Source organism: Podarcis gaigeae (genome assembly GCF_964106915.1).
Source record: "Podarcis gaigeae genome assembly, chromosome: 9".
NCBI classification, from domain to species: Eukaryota; Metazoa; Chordata; class Lepidosauria; order Squamata; family Lacertidae; genus Podarcis; species Podarcis gaigeae.
In genome coordinates, this window is record NC_139685.1 from 13,469,675 (window position 1) to 13,497,553 (window position 27,879).

Here is a 27,879-nt window from a genome sequence, read left to right on the forward strand (position 1 = left end):
TTCTTGTCCTGCGATAAAAAGCCTTCTGTTTAGACCGCTAAAGCTTTCAGGGGAGCATTTGCAACCGTCTGGCACCATTTTAGAGTGAATTGGAGAAATTGAGATTTTTGCAGAAATTGTGACCCCCGGGGCTTAGGGATTTTTTCAAAAAAATCTTTTTCCGCAGGTCAAGTTGTGGAGGGCTGATTTCTTGTCCTGCGATAAAAAGCCTTCTGTTTAGACCGCTAAACCTTTCACGGGAGAATTTGCAACCGTCCGGCACCATTTTTTAGTTAATTGGAGAAATTGAGATTTTTGCAGAAATTGTGACCCCGGGGCTTAGGGATTTTTCCAAAAAAATCTTTTTCCGCAGGTCAAGTTGTGGAGGGCTAATTTCTTGTCCTGTGATAAAAAGCCTTCTGTTTCGACCGCTAAACCTTTCAGGGGAGCATTTGCAACCGTCTGGCACCATTTTAGAGTGAATTGGAGAATTTGAGATTTTTGCAGAAATTGTGACCCCGGGGCTTAGGGATTTTTTCAAAAAAATCTTTTTCCGCAGGTCAAGTTGTGGAGGGCTGATTTCTTGTCCTGCGATAAAAAGCCTTCTGTTTAGACCGCTAAACCTTTCAGGGGAGCATTTGCAACCGTCTGGCACCATTTTAGAGTGAATTGGAGAAATTGAGATTTTTGCAGAAATTGTGACCCCCGGGGCTTAGGGATTTTTTCAAAAAAATCTTTTTCCGCAGGTCAAGTTGTGGAGGGCTGATTTCTTGTCCTGCGATAAAAAGCCTTCTGTTTTGCCCTCCACACCTTTCAGGGGAGCATTTGCAACCGTCCGGCACCATTTTTTAGTTAATTGGAGAAATTGAGATTTTTGCAGAAATTGTGACCCTGGGGCTTAGGGATTTTTTCAAAAAAATCTTTTTCCGCAGGTCAAGTTGTGGAGGGCTAATTTCTTGTCCTGTGATAAAAAGCCTTCTGTTTCGACCACTAAACCTTTCAGGGGAGCATTTGCAACCGTCCGGCACCATTTTAGAGTGAATTGGAGAATTTGAGATTTTTGCAGAAATTGTGACCCCGGGTCTTAGGGATTTTTCCAAAAAAATCTTTTTCCGCAGGTCAGGTTGTGGAGGGCTAATTGCTTGTCCTGTGATAAAAAGCCTTATGTTTCGAACGCTAAACCTTTCAGGGGAGCATTTGCAACCGTCTGGCGCCATTTTAGAGTGAATTGGAGAATTTGAGATTTTTGCAGAAATTGTGACCCCGGGGCTTAGGGATTTTTTCAAAAAAATCTTTTTCCGCAGGTCAAGTTGTGGAGGGCTGATTTCTTGTCCTGCGATAAAAAGCCTTCTGTTTAGACCGCTAAACCTTTCAGGGGAGCATTTGCAACCGTCTGGCACCATTTTAGAGTGAATTGGAGAAATTGAGATTTTTGCAGAAATTGTGACCCCGGGGCTTAGGGATTTTTTCAAAAAAATCTTTTTCCGCAGGTCAAGTTGTGGAGGGCTAATTTCTTGTCCTGTGATGAAAAGCCTTCTGTTTCGACTGCTAAACCTTTCAGGGGAGCATTTGCAACTGTCTGGCGCCACTTTAGAGTGAATTGGAAAATTTGAGATTTTTGCAGAAATTGTGAACCCGGGGCTTAGGGATTTTTTCAAAAAAATCTTTTTCTGGAGGTCAAGTTGTGGAGGGCTGATTTCTTGTCCTGCGATAAAAAGCCTTCTGTTTAGACCGCTAAAACTTTCAGGGGAGCATTTGCAACCGTCTGGCACCATTTTAGAGTGAATTGCAGAAATTGAGATTTTTGCAGAAATTGTGACCCCGGGGCTTAGGGATTTTTTCAAAAAAATCTTTTTCCACAGGTCAAGTTGTGGAGGGCTGATTTCTTGTCCTGTGATAAAAAGCCTTCTGTTTTGACCTCCACACCTTTCAGGGGAGCATTTGCAACCGTCCGGCACCATTTTTTAGTTAATTGGAGAAATTGAGATTTTTGCAGAAATTGTGACCCCGGGTCTTAGGGATTTTTTCAAAAAAATCTTTTTCCGCAGGTCAGGTTGTGGAGGGCTAATTTCTTGTCCTGTGATAAAAAGCCTTCTGTTTCGACCGCTAAACCTTTCAGGGGAGCATTTGCAACCGTCTGGCGCCATTTTAGAGTGAATTGGAGAATTTGAGATTTTTGCAGAAATTGTGACCCCGGGGCTTAGGGATTTTTTCAAAAAAATCTTTTTCCGCAGGTCAAGTTGTGGAGGGCTGATTTCTTGTCCTGCGATAAAAAGCCTTCTGTTTAGACCGCTAAACCTTTCAGGGGAGCATTTGCAACCGTCTGGCACCATTTTAGAGTGAATTGGAGAAATTGAGATTTTTGCAGAAATTGTGACCCCGGGTCTTAGGGATTTTTTCAAAAAAATCTTTTTCCGCAGGTCAAGTTGTGGAGGGCTAATTTCTTGTCCTGTGATAAAAAGCCTTCTGTTTCGACCGCTAAACCTTTCAGGGGTAGCATTTGCAACTGTCTGGCGCCATTTTAGAGTGAATTGGAAAATTTGAGATTTTTGCAGAAATTGTGACCCCGGGGCTTAGGGATTTTTTCAAAAAAATCTTTTTCTGCAGGTCAAGTTTTGGAGGGCTAATTTCTTGTCCTGTGATAAAAAGCCTTATGTTTCGAGCGCTAAACCTTTCAGGGGAGCATTTGCAACCGTCTGACGCCATTTTAGAGTGAATTGGAGAAATTGAGATTTTTGCAGAAATTGTGACCCCGGGGCTTAGGGATTTTTTCAAAAAAATCTTTTTCCGCAGGTCAAGTTGTGGAGGGCTGATTTCTTGTCCTGCGATAAGAAGCCTTCTGTTTAGACCGCTGAACCTTTCAGGGGAGCATTTGCAACCGTCTGGCACCATTTTAGAGTGAATTGGAGAAATTGAGATTTTTGCAGAAATTGTGACCCCGGGTCTTAGGGATTTTTTCAAAAAAATCTTTTTCCGCAGGTCAGGTTGTGGAGGGCTAATTGCTTGTCCTGTGATAAAAAGCCTTATGTTTCGAGCGCTAAACCTTTCAGGGGAGCATTTGCAACCGTCTGGCGCCATTTTAGAGTGAATTGGAGAATTTGAGATTTTTGCAGAAATTGTGACCCCGGGGCTTAGGGATTTTTTCAAAAAAATCTTTTTCCGCAGGTCAAGTTGTGGAGGGCTGATTTCTTGTCCTGCGATAAAAAGCTTTCTGTTTTGACCTCCACACCTTTCAGGGGAGCATTTGCAACCGTCCGGCACCATTTTAGAGTGAATTGGAGAATTTGAGATTTTTGCAGAAATTGTGACCCCGGGGCTTAGGGATTTTTTCAAAAAAATCTTTTTCTGCAGGTCAAGTTGTGGAGGGCTGATTTCTTGTCCTGCGATAAAAAGCCTTCTGTTTAGACCGCTAAACCTTTCAGGGGAGCATTTGCAACCGTCTGGCACCATTTTAGAGTGAATTGGAGAAATTGAGATTTTTGCAGAAATTGTGACCCCGGGGCTTAGGGATTTTTTCAAAAAAATCTTTTTCCACAGGTCAAGTTGTGGAGGGCTGATTTCTTGTCCTGCGATAAAAAGCCTTCTGTTTTGACCTCCACACCTTTCAGGGGAGCATTTGCAACCGTCCGGCACCATTTTTTAGTTAATTGGAGAAATTGAGATTTTTGCAGAAATTGTGACCATGGGGCTTAGGGATTTTTTCAAGAAAATCTTTTTCCGCAGGTCAAGTTGTGAAGGGCTAATTTCTTGTCCTGTGATAAAAAGCCTTCTGTTTCGACCGCTAAACCTTTCAGGGGAGCATTTGCAACCGTCTGGCACCATTTTAGAGTGAATTGGAGAATTTGAGATTTTTGCAGAAATTGTGACCCCGGGGCTTAGGGATTTTTTCAAAAAAATCTTTTTCCGCAGGTCAAGTTGTGGAGGGCTAATTTCTTGTCCTGTGATAAAAAGCCTTCTGTTTCGACCGCTAAACCTTTCAGGGGAGCATTTGCAACCGTCCGGCACCATTTTTTAGTTAATTGGAGAAATTGAGATTTTTGCAGAAATTGTGACCCCGGGGCTTAGGGATTTTTCCGAAAAAATCTTTTTCCGCAGGTCAAGTTGTGGAGGGCTGATTTCTTGTCCTGCGATAAAAAGCCTTCTGTTTAGACCGCTAAACCTTTCAGGGGAGCATTTGCAACCGTCTGGCACCATTTTAGAGTGAATTGGAGAAATTGAGATTTTTGCAGAAATTGTGACCCCGGGGCTTAGGGATTTTTTCAAAAAAATCTTTTTCCGCAGGTCAAGTTGTGGAGGGCTAATTTCTTGTCCTGTGATAAAAAGCCTTCTGTTTCGACCGCTAAACATTTCAGGGGAGCATTTGCAACTGTCTGGCGCCATTTTAGAGTGAATTGGAAAATTTGAGATTTTTGCAGAAATTGTGACCCCGGGGCTTAGGGATTTTTTCAAAAAAATCTTTTTCTGCAGGTCAAGTTGTGGAGGGCTGATTTCTTGTCCTGCGATAAAAAGCCTTCTGTTTAGAGCGCTAAACCTTTCAGGGGAGCATTTGCAACCGTCTGGCACCATTTTAGAGTGAATTGGAGAAATTGAGATTTTTGCAGAAATTGTGACCCCGGGGCTTAGGGATTTTCTCAAAAAAATCTTTTTCTGCAGGTCAAGTTGTGGAGGGCTGATTTCTTGTCCTGCGATAAAAAGCCTTCTGTTTAGACCGCTAAAGCTTTCAGGGGAGCATTTGCAACCGTCTGGCACCATTTTAGAGTGAATTGGAGAAATTGAGATTTTTGCAGAAATTGTGACCCCCGGGGCTTAGGGATTTTTTCAAAAAAATCTTTTTCCGCAGGTCAAGTTGTGGAGGGCTGATTTCTTGTCCTGCGATAAAAAGCCTTCTGTTTAGACCGCTAAACCTTTCACGGGAGCATTTGCAACCGTCCGGCACCATTTTTTAGTTAATTGGAGAAATTGAGATTTTTGCAGAAATTGTGACCCCGGGGCTTAGGGATTTTTCCAAAAAAATCTTTTTCCGCAGGTCAAGTTGTGGAGGGCTAATTTCTTGTCCTGTGATAAAAAGCCTTCTGTTTCGACCGCTAAACCTTTCAGGGGAGCATTTGCAACCGTCTGGCACCATTTTAGAGTGAATTGGAGAATTTGAGATTTTTGCAGAAATTGTGACCCCGGGGCTTAGGGATTTTTTCAAAAAAATCTTTTTCCGCAGGTCAAGTTGTGGAGGGCTGATTTCTTGTCCTGCGATAAAAAGCCTTCTGTTTAGACCGCTAAACCTTTCAGGGGAGCATTTGCAACCGTCTGGCACCATTTTAGAGTGAATTGGAGAAATTGAGATTTTTGCAGAAATTGTGACCCCCGGGGCTTAGGGATTTTTTCAAAAAAATCTTTTTCCGCAGGTCAAGTTGTGGAGGGCTGATTTCTTGTCATGCGATAAAAAGCCTTCTGTTTTGACCTCCACACCTTTCAGGGGAGCATTTGCAACCGTCCGGCACCATTTTTTAGTTAATTGGAGAAATTGAGATTTTTGCAGAAATTGTGACCCTGGGGCTTAGGGATTTTTTCAAAAAAATCTTTTTCCGCAGGTCAAGTTGTGGAGGGCTAATTTCTTGTCCTGTGATAAAAAGCCTTCTGTTTCGACCGCTAAACCTTTCAGGGGAGCATTTGCAACCGTCTGGCACCATTTTAGAGTGAATTGGAGAATTTGAGATTTTTGCAGAAATTGTGACCCCGGGTCTTAGGGATTTTTCCAAAAAAATCTTTTTCCGCAGGTCAGGTTGTGGAGGGCTAATTGCTTGTCCTGTGATAAAAAGCCTTATGTTTCGAACGCTAAACCTTTCAGGGGAGCATTTGCAACCGTCTGGCGCCATTTTAGAGTGAATTGGAGAATTTGAGATTTTTGCAGAAATTGTGACCCCGGGGCTTAGGGATTTTTTCAAAAAAATCTTTTTCCGCAGGTCAAGTTGTGGAGGGCTGATTTCTTGTCCTGCGATAAAAAGCCTTCTGTTTAGACCGCTAAACCTTTCAGGGGAGCATTTGCAACCGTCTGGCACCATTTTAGAGTGAATTGGAGAAATTGAGATTTTTGCAGAAATTGTGACCCCGGGGCTTAGGGATTTTTTCAAAAAAATCTTTTTCCGCAGGTCAAGTTGTGGAGGGCTAATTTCTTGTCCTGTGATGAAAAGCCTTCTGTTTCGACTGCTAAACCTTTCAGGGGAGCATTTGCAACTGTCTGGCGCCACTTTAGAGTGAATTGGAAAATTTGAGATTTTTGCAGAAATTGTGATCCCGGGGCTTAGGGATTTTTTCAAAAAAATCTTTTTCTGGAGGTCAAGTTGTGGAGGGCTGATTTCTTGTCCTGCGATAAAAAGCCTTCTGTTTAGACCGCTAAAACTTTCAGGGGAGCATTTGCAACCGTCTGGCACCATTTTAGAGTGAATTGCAGAAATTGAGATTTTTGCAGAAATTGTGACCCCGGGGCTTAGGGATTTTTTCAAAAAAATCTTTTTCCACAGGTCAAGTTGTGGAGGGCTGATTTCTTGTCCTGTGATAAAAAGCCTTCTGTTTTGACCTCCACACCTTTCAGGGGAGCATTTGCAACCGTCCGGCACCATTTTTTAGTTAATTGGAGAAATTGAGATTTTTGCAGAAATTGTGACCCCGGGTCTTAGGGATTTTTTCAAAAAAATCTTTTTCCGCAGGTCAGGTTGTGGAGGGCTAATTTCTTGTCCTGTGATAAAAAGCCTTCTGTTTCGACCGCTAAACCTTTCAGGGGAGCATTTGCAACCGTCTGGCGCCATTTTAGAGTGAATTGGAGAATTTGAGATTTTTGCAGAAATTGTGACCCCGGGGCTTAGGGATTTTTTCAAAAAAATCTTTTTCCGCAGGTCAAGTTGTGGAGGGCTGATTTCTTGTCCTGCGATAAAAAGCCTTCTGTTTAGACCGCTAAACCTTTCAGGGGAGCATTTGCAACCGTCTGGCACCATTTTAGAGTGAATTGGAGAAATTGAGATTTTTGCAGAAATTGTGACCCCGGGTCTTAGGGATTTTTTCAAAAAAATCTTTTTCCGCAGGTCAAGTTGTGGAGGGCTAATTTCTTGTCCTGTGATAAAAAGCCTTCTGTTTCGACCGCTAAACCTTTCAGGGGTAGCATTTGCAACTGTCTGGCGCCATTTTAGAGTGAATTGGAAAATTTGAGATTTTTGCAGAAATTGTGACCCCGGGGCTTAGGGATTTTTTCAAAAAAATCTTTTTCTGCAGGTCAAGTTTTGGAGGGCTAATTTCTTGTCCTGTGATAAAAAGCCTTATGTTTCGAGCGCTAAACCTTTCAGGGGAGCATTTGCAACCGTCTGACGCCATTTTAGAGTGAATTGGAGAAATTGAGATTTTTGCAGAAATTGTGACCCCGGGGCTTAGGGATTTTTTCAAAAAAATCTTTTTCCGCAGGTCAAGTTGTGGAGGGGTGATTTCTTGTCCTGCGATAAGAAGCCTTCTGTTTAGACCGCTGAACCTTTCAGGGGAGCATTTGCAACCGTCTGGCACCATTTTAGAGTGAATTGGAGAAATTGAGATTTTTGCAGAAATTGTGACCCCGGGTCTTAGGGATTTTTTCAAAAAAATCTTTTTCCGCAGGTCAGGTTGTGGAGGGCTAATTGCTTGTCTTGTGATAAAAAGCCTTATGTTTCGAGCGCTAAACCTTTCAGGGGAGCATTTGCAACCGTCTGGCGCCATTTTAGAGTGAATTGGAGAATTTGAGATTTTTGCAGAAATTGTGACCCCGGGGCTTAGGGATTTTTTCAAAAAAATCTTTTTCCGCAGGTCAAGTTGTGGAGGGCTGATTTCTTGTCCTGCGATAAAAAGCCTTCTGTTTAGACCGCTAAACCTTTCAGGGGAGCATTTACAACCGTCTGGCACCATTTTAGAGTGAATTGGAGAAATTGAGATTTTTGCAGAAATTGTGACCCCGGGGCTTAGGGATTTTTTCAAAAAAATCTTTTTCTGCAGGTCAAGTTGTGGAGGGCTGATTTCTTGTCCTGCGATAAAAAGCCTTCTGTTTAGACCGCTAAACCTTTCAGGGGAGCATTTGCAACCGTCTGGCACCATTTTAGAGTGAATTGGAGAAATTGAGATTTTTGCAGAAATTGTGACCCCGGGGCTTAGGGATTTTTTCAAAAAAATCTTTTTCCACAGGTCAAGTTGTGGAGGGCTGATTTCTTGTCCTGCGATAAAAAGCCTTCTGTTTTGACCTCCACACCTTTCAGGGGAGCATTTGCAACCGTCCGGCACCATTTTTTAGTTAATTGGAGAAATTGAGATTTTTGCAGAAATTGTGACCCTGGGGCTTAGGGATTTTTTCAAAAAAATCTTTTTCCGCAGGTCAAGTTGTGAAGGGCTAATTTCTTGTCCTGTGATAAAAAGCCTTCTGTTTCGACCGCTAAACCTTTCAGGGGAGAATTTGCAACCGTCTGGCACCATTTTAGAGTGAATTGGAGAATTTGAGATTTTTGCAGAAATTGTGACCCCGGGGCTTAGGGATTTTTTCAAAACAATCTGTTTCCGCAGGTCAAGTTGTGGAGGGCTAATTTCTTGTCCTGTGATAAAAAGCCTTCTGTTTCGACCGCTAAACCTTTCAGGGGAGCATTTGCAACCGTCTGGCACCATTTTAGAGTGAATTGGAGAATTTGAGATTTTTGCAGAAATTGTGACCCCGGGGCTTAGGGATTTTTTCAAAAAAATCTTTTTCCGCAGGTCAAGTTGTGGAGGGCTGATTTCTTGTCCTGCGATAAGAAGCCTTCTGTTTAGACCGCTGAACCTTTCAGGGGAGCATTTGCAACCGTCTGGCACCATTTTAGAGTGAATTGGAGAAATTGAGATTTTTGCAGAAATTGTGACCCCGGGTCTTAGGGATTTTTTCAAAAAAATCTTTTTCCGCAGGTCAGGTTGTGGAGGGCTAATTGCTTGTCCTGTGATAAAAAGCCTTATGTTTCGAGCGCTAAACCTTTCAGGGGAGCATTTGCAACCGTCTGGCGCCATTTTAGAGTGAATTGGAGAATTTGAGATTTTTGCAGAAATTGTGACCCCGGGGCTTAGGGATTTTTTCAAAAAAATCTTTTTCCGCAGGTCAAGTTGTGGAGGGCTGATTTCTTGTCCTGCGATAAAAAGCCTTCTGTTTAGACCGCTAAACCTTTCAGGGGAGCATTTGCAACCGTCTGGCACCATTTTAGAGTGAATTGGAGAAATTGAGATTTTTGCAGAAATTGTGACCCCGGGGCTTAGGGATTTTTTCAAAAAAATCTTTTTCTGCAGGTCAAGTTGTGGAGGGCTGATTTCTTGTCCTGCGATAAAAAGCCTTCTGTTTAGACCGCTAAACCTTTCAGGGGAGCATTTGCAACCGTCTGGCACCATTTTAGAGTGAATTGGAGAAATTGAGATTTTTGCAGAAATTGTGACCCCGGGGCTTAGGGATTTTTTCAAAAAAATCTTTTTCCACAGGTCAAGTTGTGGAGGGCTGATTTCTTGTCCTGCGATAAAAAGCCTTCTGTTTTGACCTCCACAGCTTTCAGGGGAGCATTTGCAACCGTCCGGCACCATTTTTTAGTTAATTGGAGAAATTGAGATTTTTGCAGAAATTGTGACCCTGGGGCTTAGGGATTTTTTCAAAAAAATCTTTTTCCGCAGGTCAAGTTGTGAAGGGCTAATTTCTTGTCCTGTGATAAAAAGCCTTCTGTTTCGACCGCTAAACCTTTCAGGGGAGCATTTGCAACCGTCTGGCACCATTTTAGAGTGAATTGGAGAATTTGAGATTTTTGCAGAAATTGTGACCCCGGGGCTTAGGGATTTTTTCAAAACAATCTGTTCCCGCAGGTCAAGTTGTGGAGGGCTAATTTCTTGTCCTGTGATAAAAAGCCTTCTGTTTCGACCGCTAAACCTTTCAGGGGAGCATTTGCAACCGTCTGGCACCATTTTAGAGTGAATTGGAGAATTTGAGATTTTTGCAGAAATTGTGACCCCGGGGCTTAGGGATTTTTTCAAAAAAATCTTTTTCCGCAGGTCAAGTTGTGGAGGGCTGATTTCTTGTCCTGTGATAAAAAGCCTTCTGTTTTGACCTCCACACCTTTCAGGGGAGCATTTGCAACCGTCCGGCACCATTTTTTAGTTAATTGGAGAAATTGAGATTTTTGCAGAAATTGTGACCCCGGGTCTTAGGGATTTTTTCAAAAAAATCTTTTTCCGCAGGTCTGGTTGTGGAGGGCTAATTGCTTGTACTGTGATAAAAAGCCTTATGTTTCGAGCGCTAAACCTTTCAGGGGAGCATTTGCAACCGTCTGGCGCCATTTTAGAGTGAATTGGAGAATTTGAGATTTTTGCAGAAATTGTGACCCCGGGGCTTAGGGATTTTTTCAAAAAAATCTTTTTCCGCAGGTCAAGTTGTGGAGGGCTGATTTCTTGTCCTGCGATAAGAAGCCTTCTGTTTAGACCGCTGAACCTTTCAGGGGAGCATTTGCAACCGTCTGGCACCATTTTAGAGTGAATTGGAGAAATTGAGATTTTTGCAGAAATTGTGACCCCGGGTCTTAGGGATTTTTTCAAAAAAATCTTTTTCCGCAGGTCAGGTTGTGGAGGGCTAATTGCTTGTCCTGTGATAAAAAGCCTTATGTTTCGAGCGCTAAACCTTTCAGGGGAGCATTTGCAACCGTCTGGCGCCATTTTAGAGTGAATTGGAGAATTTGAGATTTTTGCAGAAATTGTGACCCCGGGGCTTAGGGATTTTTTCAAAAAAATCTTTTTCCGCAGGTCAAGTTGTGGAGGGCTGATTTCTTGTCCTGCGATAAAAAGCCTTCTGTTTAGACCGCTAAACCTTTCAGGGGAGCATTTGCAACCGTCTGGCACCATTTTAGAGTGAATTGGAGAAATTGAGATTTTTGCAGAAATTGTGACCCCGGGGCTTAGGGATTTTTTCAAAAAAATCTTTTTCTGCAGGTCAAGTTGTGGAGGGCTGATTTCTTGTCCTGCGATAAAAAGCCTTCTGTTTAGACCGCTAAACCTTTCAGGGGAGCATTTGCAACCGTCTGGCACCATTTTAGAGTGAATTGGAGAAATTGAGATTTTTGCAGAAATTGTGACCCCGGGGCTTAGGGATTTTTTCAAAAAAATCTTTTTCCACAGGTCAAGTTGTGGAGGGCTGATTTCTTGTCCTGCGATAAAAAGCCTTCTGTTTTGACCTCCACACCTTTCAGGGGAGCATTTGCAACCGTCCGGCACCATTTTTTAGTTAATTGGAGAAATTGAGATTTTTGCAGAAATTGTGACCCTGGGGCTTAGGGATTTTTTCAAAAAAATCTTTTTCCGCAGGTCAAGTTGTGGAGGGCTAATTTCTTGTCCTGTGATAAAAAGCCTTCTGTTTCGACCGCTAAACCTTTCAGGGGAGCATTTGCAACCGTCTGGCACCATTTTAGAGTGAATTGGAGAATTTGAGATTTTTGCAGAAATTGTGACCCCGGGTCTTAGGGATTTTTCCAAAAAAATCTTTCTCCGCAGGTCAGGTTGTGGAGGGCTAATTGCTTGTCCTGTGATAAAAAGCCTTATGTTTCGAACGCTAAACCTTTCAGGGGAGCATTTGCAACCGTCTGGCGCCATTTTAGAGTGAATTGGAGAATTTGAGATTTTTGCAGAAATTGTGACCCCGGGGCTTAGGGATTTTTTCAAAAAAATCTTTTTCCGCAGGTCAAGTTGTGGAGGGCTGATTTCTTGTCCTGCGATAAAAAGCCTTCTGTTTAGACCGCTAAACCTTTCAGGGGAGCATTTGCAACCGTCTGGCACCATTTTAGAGTGAATTGGAGAAATTGAGATTTTTGCAGAAATTGTGACCCCGGGGCTTAGGGATTTTTTCAAAAAAATCTTTTTCCGCAGGTCAAGTTGTGGAGGGCTAATTTCTTGTCCTGTGATAAAAAGCCTTCTGTTTCGACCGCTAAACCTTTCAGGGGTAGCATTTGCAACTGTCTGGCGCCATTTTAGAGTGAATTGGAAAATTTGAGATTTTTGCAGAAATTGTGACCTCGGGGCTTAGGGATTTTTTCAAAAAAATCTTTTTCTGCAGGTCAAGTTTTGGAGGGCTAATTTCTTGTCCTGTGATAAAAAGCCTTCTGTTTCGACCGCTAAACCTTTCAGGGGAGCATTTGCAACCGTCTGGTGCCATTTTAGAGTGAATTGGAGAATTTGAGATTTTTGCAGAAATTGTGACCCCGGGGCTTAGGGATTTTTTCAAAAAAATCTTTTTCCGCAGGTCAGGTTGTGGAGGGCTAATTTCTTGTCTGTGATAAAAAGCCTTCTGTTTCGAGCGCTAAACCTTTCAGGGGAGCATTTGCAACCGTCTGCCGCCATTTTAGAGTGAATTGGAGAATTTGAGATTTTTGCAGAAATTGTGACCCCCGGGGCTTAGGGATTTTTTCAAAAAAATCTTTTTCCGCAGGTCAAGTTGTGGAGGGCTGATTTCTTGTCCTGTGATAAAAAGCCTTCTGTTTCGACCGCTAAACCTTTCAGGGGAGCATTTGCAACCGTCTGGCACCATTTTAGAGTGAATTGGAGAATTTGAGATTTTTGCAGAAATTGTGACCCCGGGGCTTAGGGATTTTTTCAAAAAAATCTTTTTCTGCAGGTCAAGTTTTGGAGGGCTAATTTCTTGTCCTGTGATAAAAAGCCTTCTGTTTAGACCGCTAAACCTTTCAGGGGAGCATTTGCAACCGTCTGGCACCATTTTAGAGTGAATTGGAGAAATTGAGATTTTTGCAGAAATTGTGACCCCGGGGCTTAGGGATTTTTTCAAAAAAATCTTTTTCCACAGGTCAAGTTGTGGAGGGCTGATTTCTTGTCCTGCGATAAAAAGCCTTCTGTTTTGACCTCCACACCTTTCAGGGGAGCATTTGCAACCGTCCGGCACCATTTTTTAGTTAATTGGAGAAATTGAGATTTTTGCAGAAATTGTGACCCTGGGGCTTAGGGATTTTTTCAAAAAAATCTTTTTCCGCAGGTCAAGTTGTGGAGGGCTAATTTCTTGTCCTGTGATAAAAAGCCTTCTGTTTCGACCGCTAAACCTTTCAGGGGAGCATTTGCAACCGTCTGGCACCATTTTAGAGTGAATTGGAGAATTTGAGATTTTTGCAGAAATTGTGACCCCGGGTCTTAGGGATTTTTCCAAAAAAATCTTTTTCCGCAGGTCAGGTTGTGGAGGGCTAATTGCTTGTCCTGTGATAAAAAGCCTTATGTTTCGAACGCTAAACCTTTCAGGGGAGCATTTGCAACCGTCTGGCGCCATTTTAGAGTGAATTGGAGAATTTGAGATTTTTGCAGAAATTGTGACCCCGGGGCTTAGGGATTTTTTCAAAAAAATCTTTTTCCGCAGGTCAAGTTGTGGAGGGCTGATTTCTTGTCCTGCGATAAAAAGCCTTCTGTTTAGACCGCTAAACCTTTCAGGGGAGCATTTGCAACCGTCTGGCACCATTTTAGAGTGAATTGGAGAAATTGAGATTTTTGCAGAAATTGTGACCCCGGGGCTTAGGGATTTTTTCAAAAAAATCTTTTTCCGCAGGTCAAGTTGTGGAGGGCTAATTTCTTGTCCTGTGATAAAAAGCCTTCTGTTTCGACCGCTAAACCTTTCAGGGGTAGCATTTGCAACTGTCTGGCGCCATTTTAGAGTGAATTGGAAAATTTGAGATTTTTGCAGAAATTGTGACCCCGGGGCTTAGGGATTTTTTCAAAAAAATCTTTTTCTGCAGGTCAAGTTTTGGAGGGCTAATTTCTTGTCCTGTGATAAAAAGCCTTCTGTTTCGACCGCTAAACCTTTCAGGGGAGCATTTGCAACCGTCTGGTGCCATTTTAGAGTGAATTGGAGAATTTGAGATTTTTGCAGAAATTGTGACCCCGGGGCTTAGGGATTTTTTCAAAAAAATCTTTTTCCGCATGTCAGGTTGTGGAGGGCTAATTTCTTGTCTGTGATAAAAAGCCTTCTGTTTCGAGCGCTAAACCTTTCAGGGGAGCATTTGCAACCGTCTGCCGCCATTTTAGAGTGAATTGGAGAATTTGAGATTTTTGCAGAAATTGTGACCCCCGGGGCTTAGGGATTTTTTCAAAAAAATCTTTTTCCGCAGGTCAAGTTGTGGAGGGCTGATTTCTTGTCCTGTGATAAAAAGCCTTCTGTTTCGACCGCTAAACCTTTCAGGGGAGCATTTGCAACCGTCTGGCACCATTTTAGAGTGAATTGGAGAATTTGAGATTTTTGCAGAAATTGTGACCCCGGGGCTTAGGGATTTTTTCAAAACAATCTGTTCCCGCAGGTCAAGTTGTGGAGGGCTAATTTCTTGTCCTGTGATAAAAAGCCTTCTGTTTCGACCGCTAAACCTTTCAGGGGAGCATTTGCAACCGTCTGGCACCATTTTAGAGTGAATTGGAGAAATTGAGATTTTTGCAGAAATTGTGACCCCGGGGCTTAGGGATTTTTTCAAAAAAATCTTTTTCTGCAGGTCAAGTTTTGGAGGGCTAATTTCTTGTCCTGTGATAAAAAGCCTTCTGTTTCGACCGCTAAACCTTTCAGGGGAGCATTTGCAACCGTCTGGTGCCATTTTAGAGTGAATTGGAGAATTTGAGATTTTTGCAGAAATTGTGACCCCGGGGCTTAGGGATTTTTTCAAAAAAATCTTTTTCCGCAGGTCAGGTTGTGGAGGGCTAATTTCTTGTCTGTGATAAAAAGCCTTCTGTTTCGAGCGCTAAACCTTTCAGGGGAGCATTTGCAACCGTCTGCCGCCATTTTAGAGTGAATTGGAGAATTTGAGATTTTTGCAGAAATTGTGACCCCCGGGGCTTAGGGATTTTTTCAAAAAAATCTTTTTCCGCAGGTAAAGTTGTGGAGGGCTGATTTCTTGTCCTGTGATAAAAAGCCTTCTGTTTCGACCGCTAAACCTTTCAGGGGAGCATTTGCAACCGTCTGGCACCATTTTAGAGTGAATTGGAGAATTTGAGATTTTTGCAGAAATTGTGACCCCGGGGCTTAGGGATTTTTTCAAAACAATCTGTTCCCGCAGGTCAAGTTGTGGAGGGCTAATTTCTTGTCCTGTGATAAAAAGCCTTCTGTTTCGACCGCTAAACCTTTCAGGGGAGCATTTGCAACCGTCTGGCACCATTTTAGAGTGAATTGGAGAATTTGAGATTTTTGCAGAAATTGTGACCCCGGGGCTTAGGGATTTTTTCAAAAAAATCTTTTTCCGCAGGTCAAGTTGTGGAGGGCTAATTTCTTGTCCTGTGATAAAAAGCCTTCTGTTTCGACCACTAAACATTTCAGGGGAGCATTTGCAACCGTCTGGCACCATTTTAGAGTGAATTGGAGAATTTGAGATTTTTGCAGAAATTGTGACCCCGGGGCTTAGGGATTTTTTCAAAAAAATCTTTTTCTGCAGGTCAAGTTGTGGAGGGTTGATTTCTAGTCCTATGATAAAAAGCCTTCTGTTTCGACCGCTAAACCTTTCAGGGGAGCATTTGCAACCGTCTGGCACCATTTTAGAGTGAATTGGAGAATTTGAGATTTTTGCAGAAATTGTGACCCCGGGGCTTAGGGATTTTTTCAAAAAAATCTTTTTCCGCAGGTCAAGTTGTGGAGCGATAATTTCTTGTCCTGTGATAAAAAGCCTTCTGTTTCGACCGCTAAACCTTCAGGGGAGCATTTGCAACCGTCTGGCACCATTTTAGAGTGAATTGGAGAATTTGAGATTTTTGCAGAAATTGTGACCCCGGGTCTTAGGGATTTTTTCAAAAAAATCTTTTTCCGCAGGTCAGGTTGTGGAGGGCTAATTGCTTGTCCTGTGATAAAAAGCCTTCTGTTTCGAGCGCTAAACCTTTCAGGGGAGCATTTGCAACCGTCTGGCGCCATTTTAGAGTGAATTGGAAAATTTGAGATTTTTGCAGAAATTGTGACCCCGGGGCTTAGGGATTTTTTCAAAAAAATCTTTTTCCGCAGGTCAAGTTGTGGAGGGCTGATTTCTTGTCCTGCGATAAAAAGCCTTCTGTTTAGACCGCTAAACCTTTCAGGGGAGCATTTGCAACCGTCTGGCACCATTTTAGAGTGAATTGGAGAAATTGAGATTTTTTTCAGAAATTGTGACCCCGGGGCTTAGGGATTTTTTCAAAAAAATCTTTTTCCACAGGTCAAGTTGTGGAGGGCTGATTTCTTGTCCTGCGATAAAAAGCCTTCTGTTTTGACCTCCACACCTTTCAGGGGAGCATTTGGAACCGTCCGGCACCATTTTTTAGTTAATTGGAGAAATTGAGATTTTTGCAGAAATTTTGATCCCGGGGCTTAGGGATTTTTTCAAAAAAATCTTTTTCCGCAGGTCAAGTTGTGGAGGGCTAATTTCTTGTCCTGTGATAAAAAGCCTTCTGTTTCGACCGCTAAACCTTTCAGGGGAGCATTTGCAACCGTCTGGCACCATTTTAGAGTGAATTGGAGAATTTGAGATTTTTGCAGAAATTGTGACCCCGGGTCTTAGGGATTTATCAAAAAAAATCTTTTTCCGCAGGTCAGGTTGTGGAGGGCTAATTGCTTGTCCTGTGATAAAAAGCCTTCTGTTTAGACCGCTAAACCTTTCAGGGGAGCATTTGCAACCGTCTGGCACCATTTTAGAGTGAATTGGAGAAATTGAGATTTTTGCAGAAATTGTGACCCCGGGGCTTAGGGATTTTTTCAAAAAAATCTTTTTCCACAGGTCAAGTTGTGGAGGGCTGATTTCTTGTCGTGCGATAAAAAGCCTTCTGTTTTGACCTCCACACCGTTCAGGGGAGCATTTGCAACCTTCTGGCACCATTTTAGAGTGAATTGGAGAAATTGAGATTTTTGCAGAAATTGTGACCCCGGGGCTTAGGGATTTTTTCAAAAAAATCTTTTTCCGCAGGTCAAGTTGTGGAGGGCTAATTTCTTGTCCTGTGATAAAAAGCCTTCTGTTTCGACAGCTAAACCTTTCAGGGGAGCATTTGCAACTGTCTGGCGCCATTTTAGAGTGAATTGGAAAATTTGAGATTTTTGCAGAAATTGTGACCCCGGGGCTTAGGGATTTTTTCAAAAAAATCTTTTTCTGCAGGTCAAGTTGTGGAGGGCTGATTTCTTGTCCTGCGATAAAAAGCCTTCTGTTTAGACCGCTAAACCTTTCAGGGGAGCATTTGCAACCGTCTGGCACCATTTTAGAGTGAATTGGAGAATTTGAGATTTTTGCAGAAATTGTGACCCCGGGTCTTAGGGATTTATCAAAAAAAAATCTTTTTCCGCAGGTCAACTTGTGGAGGGCTAATTGCTTGTCCTGTGATAAAAAGCCTTCTGTTTAGACCGCTAAACCTTTCAGGGGAGCATTTGCAACCGTCTGGCACCATTTTAGAGTGAATTGGAGAAATTGAGATTTTTGCAGAAATTGTGACCCCGGGGCTTAGGGATTTTTTCAAAAAAATCTTTTTCCACAGGTCAAGTTGTGGAGGGCTGATTTCTTGTCGTGCGATAAAAAGCCTTCTGTTTTGACCTCCACACCGTTCAGGGGAGCATTTGCAACCGTCTGGCACCATTTTAGAGTGAATTGGAGAAATTGAGATTTTTGCAGAAATTGTGACCCCGGGGCTTAGGGATTTTTTCAAAAAAATCTTTTTCCGCAGGTCAAGTTGTGGAGGGCTAATTTCTTGTCCTGTGATAAAAAGCCTTCTGTTTCGACCGCTAAACCTTTCAGGGGAGCATTTGCAACCGTCTGGCACCATTTTAGAGTGAATTGGAGAATTTGAGATTTTTGCAGAAATTGTGACCCCGGGTCTTAGGGATTTATCAAAAAAAATCTTTTTCCGCAGGTCAGGTTGTGGAGGGCTAATTGCTTGTCCTGTGATAAAAAGCCTTCTGTTTAGACCGCTAAACCTTTCAGGGGAGCATTTGCAACCGTCTGGCACCATTTTAGAGTGAATTGGAGAAATTGAGATTTTTGCAGAAATTGTGACCCCGGGGCTTAGGGATTTTTTCAAAAAAATCTTTTTCCACAGGTCAAGTTGTGGAGGGCTGATTTCTTGTCGTGCGATAAAAAGCCTTCTGTTTTGACCTCCACACCGTTCAGGGGAGCATTTGCAACCTTCTGGCACCATTTTAGAGTGAATTGGAGAAATTGAGATTTTTGCAGAAATTGTGACCCCGGGGCTTAGGGATTTTTTCAAAAAAATCTTTTTCCGCAGGTCAAGTTGTGGAGGGCTAATTTCTTGTCCTGTGATAAAAAGCCTTCTGTTTCGACAGCTAAACCTTTCAGGGGAGCATTTGCAACTGTCTGGCGCCATTTTAGAGTGAATTGGAAAATTTGAGATTTTTGCAGAAATTGTGACCCCGGGGCTTAGGGATTTTTTCAAAAAAATCTTTTTCTGCAGGTCAAGTTGTGGAGGGCTGATTTCTTGTCCTGCGATAAAAAGCCTTCTGTTTAGACCGCTAAACCTTTCAGGGGAGCATTTGCAACCGTCTGGCACCATTTTAGAGTGAATTGGAGAATTTGAGATTTTTGCAGAAATTGTGACCCCGGGTCTTAGGGATTTATCAAAAAAAAATCTTTTTCCGCAGGTCAACTTGTGGAGGGCTAATTGCTTGTCCTGTGATAAAAAGCCTTCTGTTTAGACCGCTAAACCTTTCAGGGGAGCATTTGCAACCGTCTGGCACCATTTTAGAGTGAATTGGAGAAATTGAGATTTTTGCAGAAATTGTGACCCCGGGGCTTAGGGATTTTTTCAAAAAAATCTTTTTCCACAGGTCAAGTTGTGGAGGGCTGATTTCTTGTCGTGCGATAAAAAGCCTTCTGTTTTGACCTCCACACCGTTCAGGGGAGCATTTGCAACCGTCTGGCACCATTTTAGAGTGAATTGGAGAAATTGAGATTTTTGCAGAAATTGTGACCCCGGGGCTTAGGGATTTTTTCAAAAAAATCTTTTTCCGCAGGTCAAGTTGTGGAGGGCTAATTTCTTGTCCTGTGATAAAAAGCCTTCTGTTTCGACCGCTAAACCTTTCAGGGGAGCATTTGCAACTGTCTGGCGCCATTTTAGAGTGAATTGGAAAATTTGAGATTTTTGCAGAAATTGTGACCCCCGGGGCTTAGGGATTTTTCCAAAAAAATCTTTTTCCGCAGGTCAAGTTGTGGAGGGCTGATTTCTTGTCCTGCGATAAAAAGCCTTCTGTTTAGACCGCTAAACCTTTCAGGGGAGCATTTGCAACCGTCTGGCACCATTTTAGAGTGAATTGGAGAAATTGAGATTTTTGCAGAAATTGTGACCCCGGGGCTTAGGGTTTTTTTCAAAAAAATCTTTTTCTGCAGGTCAAGTTGTGGAGGGCTGATTTCTTGTCCTGCGATAAAAAGCCTTCTGTTTAGACCGCTAAACCTTTCAGGGGAGCATTTGCAACCGTCTGGCACCATTTTAGAGTGAATTGGAGAAATTGAGATTTTTGCAGAAATTGTGACCCCGGGGCTTAGGGATTTTTTCAAAAAAATCTTTTTCCACAGGTCAAGTTGTGGAGGGCTGATTTCTTGTCCTGCGATAAAAAGCCTTCTGTTTCGACCGCTAAACCTTTCAGGGGAGCATTTGCAACTGTCTGGCGCCATTTTAGAGTGAATTGGAAAATTTGAGATTTTTGCAGAAATTGTGACCCCGGGGCTTAGGGATTTTTTCAAAAAAATCTTTTTCTGCAGGTCAAGTTGTGGAGGGCTGATTTCTTGTCCTGCGATAAAAAGCCTTCTGTTTAGACCGCTAAACCTTTCAGGGGAGCATTTGCAACCGTCTGGCACCATTTTAGAGTGAATTGGAGAAATTGAGATTTTTGCAGAAATTGTGACCCCGGGGCTTAGGGTTTTTTTCAAAAAAATCTTTTTCTGCAGGTCTAGTTGTGGAGGGCTGATTTCTTGTCCTGCGATAAAAAGCCTTCTGTTTAGACCGCTAAACCTTTCAGGGGAGCATTTGCAACCGTCTGGCACCATTTTAGAGTGAATTGGAGAAATTGAGATTTTTGCAGAAATTGTGACCCCGGGGCTTAGGGATTTTTTCAAAAAAATCTTTTTCCACAGGTCAAGTTGTGGAGGGCTGATTTCTTGTCCTGCGATAAAAAGCCTTCTGTTTTGACCTCCACACCTTTCAGGGGAGCATTTGCAACCGTCCGGCACCATTTTTTAGTTAATTGGAGAAATTGAGATTTTTGCAGAAATTGTGACCCTGGGGCTTAGGGATTTTTTCAAAAAAATCTTTTTCCGCAGGTCAAGTTGTGGAGGGCTAATTTCTTGTCCTGTGATAAAAAGCCTTCTGTTTCGACCGCTAAACCTTTCAGGGGAGCATTTGCAACCGTCTGGCACCATTTTAGAGTGAATTGGAGAATTTGAGATTTTTGCAGAAATTGTGACCCCGGGTCTTAGGGATTTTTCCAAAAAAATCTTTTTCCGCAGGTCAGGTTGTGGAGGGCTAATTGCTTGTCCTGTGATAAAAAGCCTTATGTTTCGAACGCTAAACCTTTCAGGGGAGCATTTGCAACCGTCTGGCGCCATTTTAGAGTGAATTGGAGAATTTGAGATTTTTGCAGAAATTGTGACACCGGGGCTTAGGGATTTTTTCAAAAAAATCTTTTTCCGCAGGTCAAGTTGTGGAGGGCTGATTTCTTGTCCTGCGATAAAAAGCCTTCTGTTTAGACCGCTAAACCTTTCAGGGGAGCATTTGCAACCGTCTGGCACCATTTTAGAGTGAATTGGAGAAATTGAGATTTTTGCAGAAATTGTGACCCCGGGGCTTAGGGATTTTTTCAAAAAAATCTTTTTCCGCAGGTCAAGTTGTGGAGGGCTAATTTCTTGTCCTGTGATAAAAAGCCTTCTGTTTCGACCGCTAAACCTTTCAGGGGTAGCATTTGCAACTGTCTGGCGCCATTTTAGAGTGAATTGGAAAATTTGAGATTTTTGCAGAAATTGTGACCCCGGGGCTTAGGGATTTTTTCAAAAAAATCTTTTTCTGCAGGTCAAGTTTTGGAGGGCTAATTTCTTGTCCTGTGATAAAAAGCCTTCTGTTTCGACCGCTAAACCTTTCAGGGGAGCATTTGCAACCGTCTGGCGCCATTTTAGAGTGAATTGGAGAATTTGAGATTTTTGCAGAAATTGTGACCCCGGGGCTTAGGGATTTTTTCAAAAAAATCTTTTTCCGCAGGTCAGGTTGTGGAGGGCTAATTTCTTGTCTGTGATAAAAAGCCTTCTGTTTCGAGCGCTAAACCTTTCAGGGGAGCATTTGCAACCGTCTGGCGCCATTTTAGAGTGAATTGGAGAATTTGAGATTTTTGCAGAAATTGTGACCCCCGGGGCTTAGGGATTTTTTCAAAAAAATCTTTCTCCGCAGGTCAAGTTGTGGAGGGCTGATTTCTTGTCCTGCGATAAAAAGCCTTCTGTTTTGACCTCCACACCTTTCAGGGGAGCATTTGGAACCGTCCGGCACCATTTTTTAGTTAATTGGAGAAATTGAGATTTTTGCAGAAATTATGATCCCGGGGCTTAGGGATTTTTTCAAAAAAATCTTTTTCCGCAGGTCAAGTTGTGGAGGGCTAATTTCTTGTCCTGTGATAAAAAGCCTTCTGTTTCGACCGCTAAACCTTTCAGGGGAGCATTTGCAACCGTCTGGCACCATTTTAGAGTGAATTGGAGAATTTGAGATTTTTGCAGAAATTGTGACCCCGGGTCTTAGGGATTTATCAAAAAAAATCTTTTTCCGCAGGTCAGGTTGTGGAGGGCTAATTGCTTGTCCTGTGATAAAAAGCCTTCTGTTTAGACCGCTAAACCTTTCAGGGGAGCATTTGCAACCGTCTGGCACCATTTTAGAGTGAATTGGAGAAATTGAGATTTTTGCAGAAATTGTGACCCCGGGGCTTAGGGATTTTTTCAAAAAAATCTTTTTCCACAGGTCAAGTTGTGGAGGGCTGATTTCTTGTCGTGCGATAAAAAGCCTTCTGTTTTGACCTCCACACCGTTCAGGGGAGCATTTGCAACCGTCTGGCACCATTTTAGAGTGAATTGGAGAAATTGAGATTTTTGCAGAAATTGTGACCCCGGGGCTTAGGGATTTTTTCAAAAAAATCTTTTTCCGCAGGTCAAGTTGTGGAGGGCTAATTTCTTGTCCTGTGATAAAAAGCCTTCTGTTTCGACCGCTAAACCTTTCAGGGGAGCATTTGCAACTGTCTGGCGCCATTTTAGAGTGAATTGGAAAATTTGAGATTTTTGCAGAAATTGTGACCCCGGGGCTTAGGGATTTTTTCAAAAAAATCTTTTTCTGCAGGTCAAGTTGTGGAGGGCTGATTTCTTGTCCTGCGATAAAAAGCCTTCTGTTTAGACCGCTAAACCTTTCAGGGGAGCATTTGCAACCGTCTGGCACCATTTTAGAGTGAATTGGAGAAATTGAGATTTTTGCAGAAATTGTGACCCCGGGGCTTAGGGTTTTTTTCAAAAAAATCTTTTTCTGCAGGTCAAGTTGTGGAGGGCTGATTTCTTGTCCTGCGATAAAAAGCCTTCTGTTTAGACCGCTAAACCTTTCAGGGGAGCATTTGCAACCGTCTGGCACCATTTTAGAGTGAATTGGAGAAATTGAGATTTTTGCAGAAATTGTGACCCCGGGGCTTAGGGATTTTTTCAAAAAAATCTTTTTCCACAGGTCAAGTTGTGGAGGGCTGATTTCTTGACCTGCGATAAAAAGCCTTCTGTTTTGACCTCCACACATTTCAGGGGAGCATTTGCAACCGTCCGGCACCATTTTTTAGTTAATTGGAGAAATTGAGATTTTTGCAGAAATTGTGACCCTGGGGCTTAGGGATTTTTTCAAAAAAATCTTTTTCCGCAGGTCAAGTTGTGGAGGGCTAATTTCTTGTCCTGTGATAAAAAGCCTTCTGTTTCGACCGCTAAACCTTTCAGGGGAGCATTTGCAACCGTCTGGCACCATTTTAGAGTGAATTGCAGAATTTGAGATTTTTGCAGAAATTGTGACCCCGGGTCTTAGGGATTTTTCCAAAAAAATCTTTTTCCGCAGGTCAGGTTGTGGAGGGCTAATTGCTTGTCCTGTGATAAAAAGCCTTATGTTTCGAACGCTAAACCTTTCAGGGGAGCATTTGCAACCGTCTGGCGCCATTTTAGAGTGAATTGGAGAATTTGAGATTTTTGCAGAAATTGTGACCCCGGGGCTTAGGGATTTTTTCAAAAAAATCTTTTTCCGCAGGTCAAGTTGTGGAGGGCTGATTTCTTGTCCTGCGATAAAAAGCCTTCTGTTTAGACCGCTAAACCTTTCAGGGGAGCATTTGCAACTGTCTGGCGCCATTTTAGACTGAATTGCAGAAATTGAGATTTTTGCAGAAATTGTGACCCCGGGGCTTAGGGATTTTTTCAAAAAAATCTTTTTCCACAGGTCAAGTTGTGGAGGGCTGATTTCTTGTCCTGTGATAAAAAGCCTTCTGTTTTGACCTCCACACCTTTCAGGGGAGCATTTGCAACCGTCCGGCACCATTTTTTAGTTAATTGGAGAAATTGAGATTTTTGCAGAAATTGTGACCCCGGGTCTTAGGGATTTTTTCAAAAAAATCTTTTTCCGCAGGTCTGGTTGTGGAGGGCTAATTGCTTGTACTGTGATAAAAAGCCTTATGTTTCGAGCGCTAAACCTTTCAGGGGAGCATTTGCAACCGTCTGGCGCCATTTTAGAGTGAATTGGAGAATTTGAGATTTTTGCAGAAATTGTGACCCCGGGGCTTAGGGATTTTTTCAAAAAAATCTTTTTCCGCAGGTCAAGTTGTGGAGGGCTGATTTCTTGTCCTGCGATAAGAAGCCTTCTGTTTAGACCGCTGAACCTTTCAGGGGAGCATTTGCAACCGTCTGGCACCATTTTAGAGTGAATTGGAGAAATTGAGATTTTTGCAGAAATTGTGACCCCGGGGCTTAGGGTTTTTTTCAAAAAAATCTTTTTCTGCAGGTCAAGTTGTGGAGGGCTGATTTCTTGTCCTGCGATAAAAAGCCTTCTGTTTAGACCGCTAAACCTTTCAGGGGAGCATTTGCAACCGTCTGGCACCATTTTAGAGTGAATTGGAGAAATTGAGATTTTTGCAGAAATTGTGACCCCGGGGCTTAGGGATTTTTTCAAAAAAATCTTTTTCCACAGGTCAAGTTGTGGAGGGCTGATTTCTTGTCCTGCGATAAAAAGCCTTCTGTTTTGACCTCCACACCTTTCAGGGGAGCATTTGCAACCGTCCGGCACCATTTTTTAGTTAATTGGAGAAATTGAGATTTTTGCAGAAATTGTGACCCTGGGGCTTAGGGATTTTTTCAAAAAAATCTTTTTCCGCAGGTCAAGTTGTGGAGGGCTAATTTCTTGTCCTGTGATAAAAAGCCTTCTGTTTCGACCGCTAAACCTTTCAGGGGAGCATTTGCAACCGTCTGGCACCATTTTAGAGTGAATTGGAGAATTTGAGATTTTTGCAGAAATTGTGACCCCGGGTCTTAGGGATTTTTCCAAAAAAATCTTTTTCCGCAGGTCAGGTTGTGGAGGGCTAATTGCTTGTCCTGTGATAAAAAGCCTTATGTTTCGAACGCTAAACCTTTCAGGGGAGCATTTGCAACCGTCTGGCGCCATTTTAGAGTGAATTGGAGAATTTGAGATTTTTGCAGAAATTGTGACACCGGGGCTTAGGGATTTTTTCAAAAAAATCTTTTTCCGCAGGTCAAGTTGTGGAGGGCTGATTTCTTGTCCTGCGATAAAAAGCCTTCTGTTTAGACCGCTAAACCTTTCAGGGGAGCATTTGCAACCGTCTGGCACCATTTTAGAGTGAATTGGAGAAATTGAGATTTTTGCAGAAATTGTGACCCCGGGGCTTAGGGATTTTTTCAAAAAAATCTTTTTCCGCAGGTCAAGTTGTGGAGGGCTAATTTCTTGTCCTGTGATAAAAAGCCTTCTGTTTCGACCGCTAAACCTTTCAGGGGTAGCATTTGCAACTGTCTGGCGCCATTTTAGAGTGAATTGGAAAATTTGAGATTTTTGCAGAAATTGTGACCCCGGGGCTTAGGGATTTTTTCAAAAAAATCTTTTTCTGCAGGTCAAGTTTTGGAGGGCTAATTTCTTGTCCTGTGATAAAAAGCCTTCTGTTTCGACCGCTAAACCTTTCAGGGGAGCATTTGCAACCGTCTGGCGCCATTTTAGAGTGAATTGGAGAATTTGAGATTTTTGCAGAAATTGTGACCCCGGGGCTTAGGGATTTTTTCAAAAAAATCTTTTTCCGCAGGTCAGGTTGTGGAGGGCTAATTTCTTGTCTGTGATAAAAAGCCTTCTGTTTCGAGCGCTAAACCTTTCAGGGGAGCATTTGCAACCGTCTGGCGCCATTTTAGAGTGAATTGGAGAATTTGAGATTTTTGCAGAAATTGTGACCCCCGGGGCTTAGGGATTTTTTCAAAAAAATCTTTCTCCGCAGGTCAAGTTGTGGAGGGCTGATTTCTTGTCCTGTGATAAAAAGCCTTCTGTTTCGACCGCTAAACCTTTCAGGGGAGCATTTGCAACCGTCTGGCACCATTTTAGAGTGAATTGGAGAATTTGAGATTTTTGCAGAAATTGTGACCCCGGGGCTTAGGGATTTTTTCAAAAAAATCTGTTCCCGCAGGTCAAGTTGTGGAGGGCTAATTTCTTGTCCTGTGATAAAAAGCCTTCTGTTTCGACCGCTAAACCTTTCAGGGGAGCATTTGCAACCGTCTGGCACCATTTTAGAGTGAATTGGAGAATTTGAGATTTTGGCAGAAATTGTGACCCCGGGGCTTAGGGATTTTTTCAAAAAAATCTTTTTCCGCAGGTCAAGTTGTGGAGGGCTAATTTCTTTTCCTGTGATAAAAAGCCTTCTGTTTCGACCACTAAACCTTTCAGGGGAGCATTTGCAACCGTCTGGCACCATTTTAGAGTGAATTGGAGAATTTGAGATTTTTGCAGAAATTGTGACCCCGGGGCTTAGGGATTTTTTCAAAAAAATCTTTTTCCGCAGGTCAAGTTGTGGAGGGATAATTTCTTGTCCTGTGATAAAAAGCCTTCTGTTCGACCGCTAAACCTTTCAGGGGAGCATTTGCAACCGTCTGGCGCCATTTTAGAGTGAATTGGAGAATTTGAGATTTTTGCAGAAATTGTGACCCCCGGGGCTTAGGGATTTTTTCAAAAAAATCTTTCTCCGCAGGTCAAGTTGTGGAGGGCTGATTTCTTGTCCTGTGATAAAAAGCCTTCTGTTTCGACCGCTAAACCTTTCAGGGAGCATTTGCAACCGTCTGGCACCATTTTAGAGTGAATTGGAGAATTTGAGATTTTTGCAGAAATTGTGACCCCGGGGCTTAGGGATTTTTTCAAAAAAATCTGTTCCCGCAGGTCAAGTTGTGGAGGTCTAATTTCTTGTCCTGTGATAAAAAGCCTTCTGTTTCGACCGCTAAACCTTTCAGGGGAGCATTTGCAACCGTCTGGCACCATTTTAGAGTGAATTGGAGAATTTGAGATTTTGGCAGAAATTGTGACCCCGGGGCTTAGGGATTTTTTCAAAAAAATCTTTTTCCGCAGGTCAAGTTGTGGAGGGCTAATTTCTTGTCCTGTGATAAAAAGCCTTCTGTTTCGACCACTAAACCTTTCAGGGGAGCATTTGCAACCGTCTGGCACCATTTTAGAGTGAATTGGAGAATTTGAGATTTTTGCAGAAATTGTGACCCCGGGGCTTAGGGATTTTTTCAAAAAAATCTTTTTCCGCAGGTCAGGTTGTGGAGGGCTAATTGCTTGTCCTGTGATAAAAAGCCTTCTGTTTCGAGCGCTAAACCTTTCAGGGGAGCATTTGCAACCGTCTGGCGCCATTTTAGAGTGAATTGGAAAATTTGAGATTTTGGCAGAAATTGTGACCCCGGGGCTTAGGGATTTTTTCAAAAAAATCTTTTTCCGCAGGTCAAGTTGTGGAGGGCTAATTTCTTGTCCTGTGATAAAAAGCCTTCTGTTTCGACCACTAAACCTTTCAGGGGAGCATTTGCAACCGTCTGGCGCCATTTTAGAGTGAATTGGAGAATTTGAGATTTTGGCAGAAATTGTGACCCCGGGGCTTAGGGATTTTTTCAAAAAAATCTTTTTCCGCAGGTCAAGTTGTGGAGGGCTAATTTCTTGTCCTGTGATAAAAAGCCTTCTGTTTCGACCACTAAACCTTTCAGGGGAGCATTTGCAACCGTCTGGCACCATTTTAGAGTGAATTGGAGAATTTGAGATTTTTGCAGAAATTGTGACCCCGGGGCTTAGGGATTTTTTCAAAAAAATCTTTTTCCGCAGGTCAGGTTGTGGAGGGCTAATTGCTTGTCCTGTGATAAAAAGCCTTCTGTTTCGAGCGCTAAACCTTTCAGGGGAGCATTTGCAACCGTCTGGCGCCATTTTAGAGTGAATTGGAAAATTTGAGATTTTTGCAGAAATTGTGACCCCGGGGCTTAGGGATTGTTTCAAAAAAATCTTTTTCCGCAGGTCAAGTTGTGGAGGGCTGATTTCTTGTCCTGCGATAAAAAGCCTTCTGTTTAGACCGCTAAACCTTTCAGGGGAGCATTTGCAACCGTCTGGCACCATTTTAGAGTGAATTGGAGAAATTGAGATTTTTGCAGAAATTGTGACCCCGGGGCTTAGGGATTTTTTCAAAAAAATCTTTTTCCACAGGTCAAGTTGTGGAGGGCTGATTTCTTGTCCTGTGATAAAAAGCCTTCTGTTTTGACCTCCACACCTTTTAGGGGAGCATTTGCAACCGTCCGGCATCATTTTTTAGTTAATTGGAGAAATTGAGATTTTTGCAGAAATTGTGACCCCGGGTCTTAGGGATTTTTTCAAAAAAAT